This window comes from Pygoscelis adeliae, unplaced genomic scaffold, assembly GCF_000699105.1.
Source record: "Pygoscelis adeliae isolate BGI_AS28 unplaced genomic scaffold, ASM69910v1 Scaffold349, whole genome shotgun sequence".
Classification (NCBI taxonomy): Eukaryota; Metazoa; Chordata; class Aves; order Sphenisciformes; family Spheniscidae; genus Pygoscelis; species Pygoscelis adeliae.
Genome location: NW_008825608.1, coordinates 78358 through 89110, shown reverse-complemented (window position 1 = coordinate 89110; position 10753 = coordinate 78358). Strand labels below are relative to the sequence as shown.

Here is a 10753-nt window from a genome sequence, read left to right as displayed (position 1 = left end):
AGTGTTTCACAGAGCTCACAAACTTGCAGGGCTGCTGCTGACTCTCACCAAGGAAAAAACGAGCTGCAACCTCAAGGACATTGGCACGCAAAATCTGAGCATCTCATTTCCACTCCCTCTGCGATCCTCTCTCCCTATTTCTTCTTTCCTCAATGAAATGACTACAATGCTACTTAGAACTTTCTGTAAGCAACAGATTCAAGCTTTGGGTTTGTTTGTTTTCTTAATCCAGTCTTCTATTACGCATGAGTCTGTCGCGGGTGGAGTGAGAGAAAACAGTGAGCTAAAGTGTGAGTTAACAAAGTTCAATGGTAAATGTGACAGTGATTTAACAAGATTCGATGGCAAGGTACACTTGATTATTTACTGCATAGAGGACAGGGTCAGACAAGACTGTCAGGGAGACCCTCCCGTTGAGTCATGAGGTTCAGAAAGGACCCCCTTGCTTTCTAAACTCCTTCTCAGAGAGGAGTCTAGGCGCGGCTGGATCCAAACCTAGTCCCAGACTTGGTCAACGGTTTATGTCTAACGGATTATATATGTGCAATCAATCCTTTATATCACTTAGCTAAGATTTCAAAGTTTAGCATGCTATCAGTCACTTACGAGTTGTATCTGTTGTGGCAAGGAATCTCTCAACCTCGAGGAGTAACCTTGCGAGGCGTCCCTACTCAAGGGGAGATCCTGGCATGCAGCCTGCTGCCGTGCAGGAGAGCTCAACGGGCCCTGGGCTGTCCACTATTTATAGAGTAAGGTGATTGACTTATAGTCATATTTGCATGTCAGCAAGTCATTTGGGTCACTGCTCCAGACAGCCCTTGGCTACCGTGTTACCATCCATTCCCAAAGTCCAGCATAAGCTGGATACAGCCACAATGACCCTCACCGGTGGTCATTGCTTACACAGGGCAGGGGGAGCACACCGCCAGAGCCCTGCCAGCACTTTGAACCCCACTGCCCTAAGCGGTGACAGTCAGTAATACAGATCTCCTCCTTTTGTTGGGAAACATGTTGGTTGGAGCATCTGGCATTAATAAGAAGCACATATGGGTACTATCTACCTATTTCAGGCAGCCCTTTCGGAACAGTTGAAAATGAAAATTCTCCCACCCCCACCCTCAAATACAAATCAGGCAAAAGAAAGCCTACTATTTAATTGCCAGCTTAGCAAGTGGCCTTTCCTGCCCTGTGCCAATTTGGAAATAATTAACAACTGTTTTCATTGAGGGAAGACTGAAGGGAACTGCAACACAGTTTTCCACAGCACCTGTAAGGCGAAACTGCTCACCAGCCAGAAGAGCGACGGTTCCTCCATCACCTGAACTTCAACCTCAAAATTGAAGAATTTGATTTGAGACTCTCCAGAGTAACTCAGAGGGGTTTGCTTCAGTCTGCCAATTAATTCCAAACGAGTGTCAAAACAAAATGTCAATACAGTAAGTTTGTAGTAAATAATTTTTCAGTAAACGTGTCCTGGCTTTGTCATTGTCATGATTAATAGTGAAATTCTATCTGCTGATGAGGTGAAAATAACACGTATCGTACAGTGAACATTTTATAGTCTCTTACTAATTTGGTTCACAGTTTTTCCATGACTTTCATACAGATCTCTGTCAACATACCTCTTTTGATCCACAACACATACAGTTGCTGTCTACAATCAGCATTTCCCTAGGAGCAGGCTGTGAATCTTGACATGTACCCCTCAAAAGGCACAATGATTTTTCACAATGTAGCGAAATCCCCAGAAGGACTCAAGATCAAACTCTTTTCCTTTATGACTCAACAGGATCCAAATCTGTCCCTCAAGAGAATAAACGTGCTCTCAGTAACCAACTGTAGCAACAAACCAACTCCTTTCATCAGCTGTACTCTGCTCTGCAGTTGAGAAAATACATCTTCCGCTCTCCCAGCTGCAGAACACACCTAGCTGAGACTCGCACAACAGTAGGTGAACTTCTGCACACCCACTGTCCTGCCTGTGCTCTGGCTCTTAAATAAATAACACTTAGAGACAGCACACAAGGCTATCGCTGTCATTGTTCCATACAGAGAAGGCATTCTCTGCCCTATTCCTCTGGATAAAGTCTGGGGGGAAAAACTGGAGAAGGAAGACTCCATAGCTTATTGTATCTGGTGGATAAAATGCTAGCTCAAATTTACCCATCACAAGCACACCATAGCTCCACCTCATGCTTCAAGGAAATCTCTCTTGTCTTGAGTCACTGGGATTGCATTTTCTTCGTTACAGTAAGTGTTCTCAGAATTTTTAATTTACAAAATTTTCAGCCCTCTGTGTAGCTCTGAGCACATTATTACTGCTGGAGTCATCCCATCAGTTCTACCCTTGACAGCGATCCTGAGAGTTTGCTGTGCTCTAATCTGAACAGAGAGTCTTCCAGTTAGAAGGAAGGGACAAGAATAAGCAGCACAAGAAGAAACAACTGTCCTGACCACTACTTCTACCTATAAAGCTTATCTGGAGTAAGCCTGGCATGAACCAAAATCTTCAAGCTTCACTGCAGGACGGGTTGCGTAGGACGTCTACTGCCAGAGGCCAGTCTGTGCCTGAACCTGCACACGAGAACCATGGATACAGGATGAAATGGAGGTGTAAAAAATACAAGGGTGGATGCATCTCCCAACAGAAACTGGTACCAGTATCACTAAATAGTTATCTCCTTTGCTCTGCCACCGCTCAGCCCCGTTTCTTGATTTCCCAATCCTATGGTTTTCTACAAGCCATGAAGGAGGTGATAGGGTTTAGAAATCAACTCCACAAAGACAGGCTGGGTTAAGGATCCAGCCTCGTAATTTTGCATTGAAAAATGTTCAGCTAATTAATCTGGTTGAGTATCTGCCCAGATATTCTTTGGTATGAAGAAAACGAACTCGGATTTATTTCAGCACTCACATACATGCCCTCTCTCCACCCACGCCATAGGACAATGGACTGCAGACAGAGCATATCTGTAGTAAGTGGACTGGATGTACCATGAGACATAATGCCAATTATAAATTAATGAAATCCAGAAAAAGCAACAATCATCATTCCTCAGGAACATTTTCCTCTCATATGGTGACAAAAGAAATCCCCTATCAGGATTATTATATATACCAATTAAATTCTTTAGCTAAAGCAAAAAATTATTATTTTAATGGAGGCAAAACTAGAACATTTGGTTAAAATGTTCTCACAGAAATGTTAATTACCACAGGCATTAAACAAATGGAAATCAAAGCCTACCATTTGTTGAGCACTTCGCAAACTTTTAATGCAAAAAATGTGCTGGAAAGAAACCTTCAATTTTTCCTCATGAATGAAAGCAAATCCCTGTAAATGAAGCTACATCTATCATGCTGCTAATCAGTCAGCAGACGCAGATGTAATCCATCAATCAAAACTGTTCCTGCACAAACTTTCCATAAAAGATAATGGAATTAATCTGGTTTGATGGATACCAAAATGTGAAAAGATGCCTGCTCTGCTATTTCATCTCAGAGCCTATCATTCAGAGACAATAATGCCAGATGTAACTAATAGAAGTTACCCTTGCAATACCTCCCATCTTCCACCCTATGTTTATTCTTCACTGATCCTCAAAGACTGTGAAGAGTTGTGTAAGAAAAGCTGAGAGTTGCTGTGCGACTCCAAATTTTTGGAAAGTAAACTATCCTGCGCTTCACTGGCTGGGCATGAGGCTGAGGAAGGTTTTGCTCCTCGGTGGCCAGCAAGTCCTTGAGGTGATGGGACGCGAAAGCAGGTTGGGGTCCCATGCACCCAGCACACACACACTGCCTGGGACCTTTTATTGTATCTGCTGTAGCACACAATTATATGAACTGAACTTGATGCTGACCAGAAAGATGTCTAGCTCCTACAGACAGACAGATTCAGTACTCTGCCAGAGAGGATCTGGATGGATAGTGCTTTGAGCCCTATTTATCCTTCAAGAGATGCCAAGGCCAGTAACGCTACCTCATTCACTGAAGATTAAAATCTAGAGGTGTTTCAGAGGAGGCATCATACTAGACGTTGGAGAAAGTCTTGTTCGTTTCTTCAGTGATGAGACCTGTTCTCTTCTGGGCAGCAAATTTATTTATAACCAACCTGAAATAGATTTAAAGCTATTTAGAGGCTGTCATAAAATGAAGGCACTGACTGGTACTTTGAAACTCATAAAAGCAAAATGTCTAGTGTTAATTATTGCTAAAAGGTTTCAACATAAACAGATAAAGAAGCATATAAATACACATATTTCTTGTACTCCCTTGGCATGCTTTTGCTCTCTAAGGAAGGTGAAAGTAATGCACAACCCTTTTGTCTGCTGCACATGTGGAACCCCAGATCCTGAACGCCTTCCATGGGTTTCAGTAGCTTTGGACCAGATCCAAATTGTCCAAGGTGTAACCTTAATTTGGAGGATAATTTCCTGGGGATAGGAGCACTGTTTTTTTCTGTATACTGTATCGAATCTCAAACCGACACACTCGGTGATCACAGACAGCTAGTTCGCTACATGTCTAAATACATTTAGACAACTTCTGCCTTCACATGCACGTATGTAGTTCTCGTGTTCATAATGATTTGTGGTTCTGTACCATATTTACCCTACAAACCAGAATGATATTAGAAGAGCAACTCTTGTTTCCTTTGTAAGTTATACATGACATTTTCTATTACCACAGGAAGCTAGTATGGTCTACTGTGTAAATATGCAACCCATACTCCTGAATATTTATGTTATTGATCATCAACAAATACAAGTAAACCCACGATAACTTGCAACTAAAGACAGAACAATAAAAATTAGAAATCTCGGCAATCCAGAAATGCTAATACTGCAAAATTTGGCTTTGTTCTAATGGGGAACATACTGCGTTTTTTAAGATATCTACCAAAACAGCAATTTTACTTTAACTGCTGCCCACAAGAGAACAGGTCTTATTACTGAAGAAACCAACCAGACTTTCTCCAACATTTATGGGAAAAAGGCAGACCCTACCAAATATACTGAAAAGTAAGCTAGCCCCGTCTTTGCGTATAAAATTTTGGGAAAACGAAAATACTGATGTAAACTTTGCTTTTCAAGTGGGGCCACACCCCGTTATTCTTCCTACGCTGGAGACAGAATCCAGAGCAATCAACTGATTACAGCTCTATTTTTGCATTATTATGTACATGCAGGTACACCCGCTAACATGAAATGCTGATTGAATATTTTGTATATGTTACCTTATAGAAGTGCATATAATTTAAACAACAAGAATACGTCTTTTCCTTTGACATCTTGTTTTTGTTGAAGACACTAACCAAACAGTAAATTGAGTCTGATTTTCATTACAACGAACAATACTCCAAGAAGGTGGTATTGACTACTGAGCACAATTTGTTTTGGTCTTGGTGCACTAAAATACATATATATGTTTTGGTCAATTTTCTCCTGGAAGGGGAGGAAGTTATTTTATTTTCCAGCTGAAGAAATCCTACAACTGTAAAGACGATTTATGCAACGGGAAAGAAATCATTAATTCAACAGAAGAAGAATGAGCTGATACTCCCTCCCTCCATGCTCATTATGCACAGTCCAGCACATGACTGGCGAGAAAAATTAAGATGACAAAGTCACTAATACGCAAAAGATACAGTAAAGTCCCTCAAAATCAGAGGACAACTGGTATTAAAAAAAAACAAAAACAAAAACAAAAAAACACCAAGGAAAGTAAACCCAAATGATTAGGATTACCACATGTCCTTCACAGTGAAAGGAGAGGTATTCCCGCTTTCCAGTCTACTCTCAAATTCCTCCATTAGCGCTACCATGAATGCAGCCCCCAAGGCTGGGCTAACATGCAGCCGTCCGGCAGAAAGAGGCACCTGCAGAGAGCCTTCCTGTGGCACGACCTTGCCTCACCCCAGAATTATTTTAAACACTTTGGCAGCCCAGTCAGACGTTCACACCCAGCTGACTGATTTTGGAGGCTGTGAGAGGGAAGATTTTCACCAGATTTCCAAAAATATAAAGGTACTACAACTTTGCAGAGTCACTTCTAAAAGCAAGTTGCTGATACAGTGATCTTGGGTATTCAAAGTACAAAGAACAAGAACAGAACAAAGAGGACCATGAATCTAAATTCTCTAAAGATCACAGGTTCAGTTTAACTTCAGTTTTCTAGAAGTCACCTCACTGATGAAGCTCCCTCTACAGTCAGTGGAGAGATGGGTAAAACTTCAGCGGGCAACCAGTATCACTGATAATCTGTTTTAAGATGGATGGATTGCCCCCAGATGGGAGCTTGTCTTTATGCACCGTACAGGGACCTTGCATGATTAATTACCTTATTTTCAGGCAGATAAAGCTGAAGAGCCTGTGATTTTTCAATTTGCAAAGGAGAACTCTACCAGGAATATGAAAAAAAAATTATAGAATTGTAAGACAGACAGATAAACTGAAGGGGATATACATTCACCAAATGTGGACCACAAAAGTGCAGAGGCCAATGAGGAGAAAGCAATCATTCCCCAAGAGGCCAACTGGAAGAATTGCAGCAGAGCTCTGAAAAATGATGGATTCCATCATCCTAGCAGTTCCTGGTCATTTAAAAGAATGGAGAAGGAAAGTGGATGCAACTTCTCACAATTCTGCCAATCCTCTGTTTGACTTGTAAGACTAACTTTTATGGAGGGTGCAAGATGTGCATCACGATGGAGATGTTCCACTCAGTTCTGTAGGGTTGGCTACATTATACGTTGACATGACAAGGACTGTCAGGATCTGGGTCTTCGTTGCTTCCACACTTTTCTCAGAGAGCCAAAGCTCTATAAATCAAATAAGACAGAACTTTATTGCATGGAGACAAGATGAAGACATAGCCAATCTATCTGATTCTAAATGTAACATACTCTTGTTATACACAGACTACTGTCAGCATATATTGACCATGTTATATACTGACCACCGCCTCCCAAGTCCTGATATGTAAAACTTCCCATTGGGGATGTTTAACCAAAATAAATGTTCACCTTTAAAGTAATGTTAAGCAATAGCTTTCCACGTTACCTTCCAACGTATACTACCACCTCAGCCTAGAGGCACCGTTTTTCCTTCAGTAGAGGATTTCAAGTTGTTTGACTCTACCCTGTTTATTTTACACAAGTGCTATTCCTTTCTTACAGATGGATATGATCTGTTGAAGACCTGGAACATTTTATCCCATAGCAAAACTCATTCAAAAGTACCATCTGTTCCTCCTGCAGGGGCACAGTAATGCCAGAAACTATTTAACATTCCATAAATTAAGACCATATAATGGATAGCTCATTGTTAAAGTGAAGCAAGGAATCGTTTGGAATTTGGTGACAGACATTTTGCTGGGATTTTGCCTTAAAAATAGTATCCAATGTATTATTTTTGGTTTGCTTCTTTTAAAACTTCACATTCAACATTAAACAGCAAAGGCATGTCACGATCTAGACCATCTTAATGCCTGGCTTTATCCCCACTTCCATCAGTGTCAGCAGGGTCCTTTCTAATAACTTCAGGGGGCGGCTTGGACTGGGCCAATGGGTTAGAACAGATTCACTGAAAAACCAAATTCTGTTCTCATTTACCCTGGTATGTGTCTGTTGTAGCCGCATGATATACTTCCTAAGAGAACAGAATTCAATCTTCAAGCTTAAGAGCCATTAAAATATGTCTTATTTTATAGATGTTACACTAATGTATTACACTCACACACACACACCCCGCATGCCCCCCCTCCCGCCTTTTCACTTATTGGTAAGAAACCCTCGCCAGAAATGAACTGCCATTTGCTATTCCCTTCTAGACATGCAGATGTTTAATCAATAAAAAGGCTGGACGTAAAATCCTGCTATGAGTATATATCATTTGAGTCAACATTAAAACAGCCTTCATTTGCCACACAGAGAAACCGCAGAGTAAAAAAAAAAGTCTACAACAAAAAAAATAAAACATGCACAAAAGAAATCAATAGTGCTTAATTGGAAAAAAATGGCACTATAAAATCCTCCACCCAAGAGTGGGACTCAAGTGGCACTCTGCCCGGTGCTCTGGGCTTCCTGGGGACAAGCAGTCCTCCCTAACATGCAAGTCTTGTCACACGCGCCGGGAGCTGCGTGTGAGCTGTGCTCCAGCGGCTCAATGCAAAAGTTACACTTCTTAAATCAGAAAACTGCTACATACCGGTGCGTTTCAAAACCTGTTAGTGAAACAGATAAGTAGATGACACTTATACGCTTTAAGTGATAAGAATTATCATCTAAAAATTGAGCTACTTAATTCCATAAAGTCATTATTTAAGACTACGTATGTAAGCGTATACAATTATTACCATCTCTTTGTGAAGCTCTCACATTGCTATAATAAAATTCACAGAAGCAAAGCACTTTTAGCCCAACCATTACTATTCCCAGAGACAATGCATATATTTTTCCATCACATCAGATCCTGGATGGTGGGGGAAGGGCAGGAGTGGCGGGGAGGGGGAAATGCAACTTGAGAAGTGGTAAGTGTGTCAAAATCTAAATTACTTGGAGAAATTTTGCAGCACAATCATCCTTTATGCTTGTGCAGCTCGGCTCATATGGCTCACATTCAGCCTGTCACACTGAATCATTGCTACTTCTTGACTTACATTAACAAAAACAAACCTAACTTTCGCTTCAGTATGTGAGGTAAAACGCGCTCTGAATTCCCAGTCAAAAGGCCAGAAGCGGCATTAAAAATAATTGGTTTTGTAAGAAGCTCACTTCTGAGGAGAAGATAAAAAAAAGTCCGTGAAGATCTGACTAATAGCACAAACACATGTGTTGCTTACAGAGTATTTTGCAAAAAAATCCGTACTGCAAAAAGCTTTGTCCACGAGCAGAGTAGACACAGCTTTAGCAGCCTTAACTAACAAAGCAAATCCGCCCCTATCTACATAAGTCTTTAAACTGTATCAAACAGAAGATATTTAACAAGAGCTTTAGAGTCTGATGAACAGTTAAAAAGTAAATCTAGAAAACAAAGTACAAAATCAAAGAGAAACACAGCCAGATACAATCTTTGCAACTAGCAGAACACAAGGCACAAAGCAAAGCCAGCACTCAAAGAAAGTTATTTTATGCTTCTCCCAGTAAATTTGCAACAAACGTCCAGTTAGGAAGGATTTCTGCTGACCTGTGGATATGCCGCAATGTAGATGCAGTGAGTTTTCCTATCACCTTTTGTTCCCAGCCATGTCAGCTGTGCTCTGCTCCAAGTGCTGCTCACACTCCCAAATCCCCTTTTCCAGCTCTATCTTAGGAACTGCCCAGATTTTGTAGTGTAATCTGAGCAGGGAAGTACCATGTGCCTATGATATGGTTAATTCACTTTTTACCCCCGCAATGCCTAAGGAAGCTGCTTCGCATTTCAAAGCTGTGCCTGCGGCCGCCTGACCCAGGTACAGCCAGGGCAGCACTGGGGCTGCCTCCTCCACCCAAACGGGGCCGTGAAACAGCTCGTTCCCACCTACCAAATCCTAGGATGGGGGATTTGCCAGGCTGTTGAGGCCCTTGTCTCTCTTTCCGCGGGGTGCCCAGCGCAGAGGGGACCATAGGCCCCCACACCAAAGAGAGCTCTCCTTGCTCAGGGCCACCACCTCAGAGCTGAGGCCACTGCCATCCCCATGGCCCTTCACAGAGAGCTCTGGTAAGGCCCATTTTGAGGCCCCTCAAGACCCGGTGAAGCCTGGGCATCTGGTCCAGGATCTTTGGCAATGAAGACATTAAACGGGGTGTGCTGCAAGACTCCCATCCATTCCTCTCCAGCATTGCCAACAGCTAAGCAAAAAAAAAAAATCTCAGTTTCTTCTGCTAACAGAGGAAAGCTTTCTACGACACAAAGAAAAAAAAAAAGCAGCCTCTAAATTTTCTTCTATTAATTCTTCTGTTAATATTCTTCTATTGTTATTGACCTATTTCTGGTTTGTATTTGCAATCATCGTCATGCCTAAGAATGAGAAGACTACATTTCAGAGAAGAAGGAAATACTTCTTCCCAAATTCTGCACAGGGAAGAGTTAAACCAGTTGTGAAGCTGCCAAACATGCACACAAGTCAAAAGGTGTGGAGAAGAAGGGTAGAGTAGAGAAGGTAGAGTAGTCCTCAAGTCCTGTCACTCCTCCTCCCCAACCACACCATCAGGTCCTAAGCGCTGCACACCAAAACCCAGGTGATTAACAACCAGCACTGATCTGGTGTAGGTTTTTCCTGAATGTTTAGGTCTTGAAAAGGGTAAAGTGCAAACCGTCAATGGTTGTGCTATTCCCCAACTTTCTTGAAAGCAAATTCCATGTAATCCCAGTGTCAACTTTGTCAATGTCTCAAACACTGCTAAATCAAATTACACAGGGAAGCTGCAGGAGCCCCACTTGGCAAAGAAACGGGAGGCTTCTATTACTCTCCCTGTCAACCCTAGGCAGATGGGGGGAGCAGCTATAGCTGCTTTTAAACAGCTGAGCAAGGGCCCCTAAAAGAGATTAAAGGGGAGCAACAGTCAGGGATCTTGGAAAAAGAAGGATCTAAGACACAAAGATGACAGCAAGTAGAAAACCTTTGGGGGATCTTTAACTCTTGGCCAGAAGGCGGCAAAGCAATTTCATGTAAGGAACCTGCTTTTTACATTCTTGGCCTTGTGAATAACACTGGCAAATACCTTGTGTGGGATTTCTAATGATTGCATAATGCATCTGCGGCGTTTTCCTTT

General features: G+C 41.9%; 1 protein-coding gene across 1 annotated transcript in view; it reads right to left on the bottom strand.

The window, feature by feature from the left end:
* The window catches only part of FBLN2 (fibulin 2), a 97417-nt gene extending 88153 nt beyond the window's left edge, over positions 1-9264 (bottom strand). Inside the window, exon 1 of the mRNA XM_009332581.1 lies at positions 9186-9264. The gene's annotated coding sequence lies outside the window, so the exon portion shown is untranslated. The remainder of the gene's footprint in view (positions 1-9185) is intronic.
* Positions 9265-10753: the final 1489 nt, after the last annotated feature.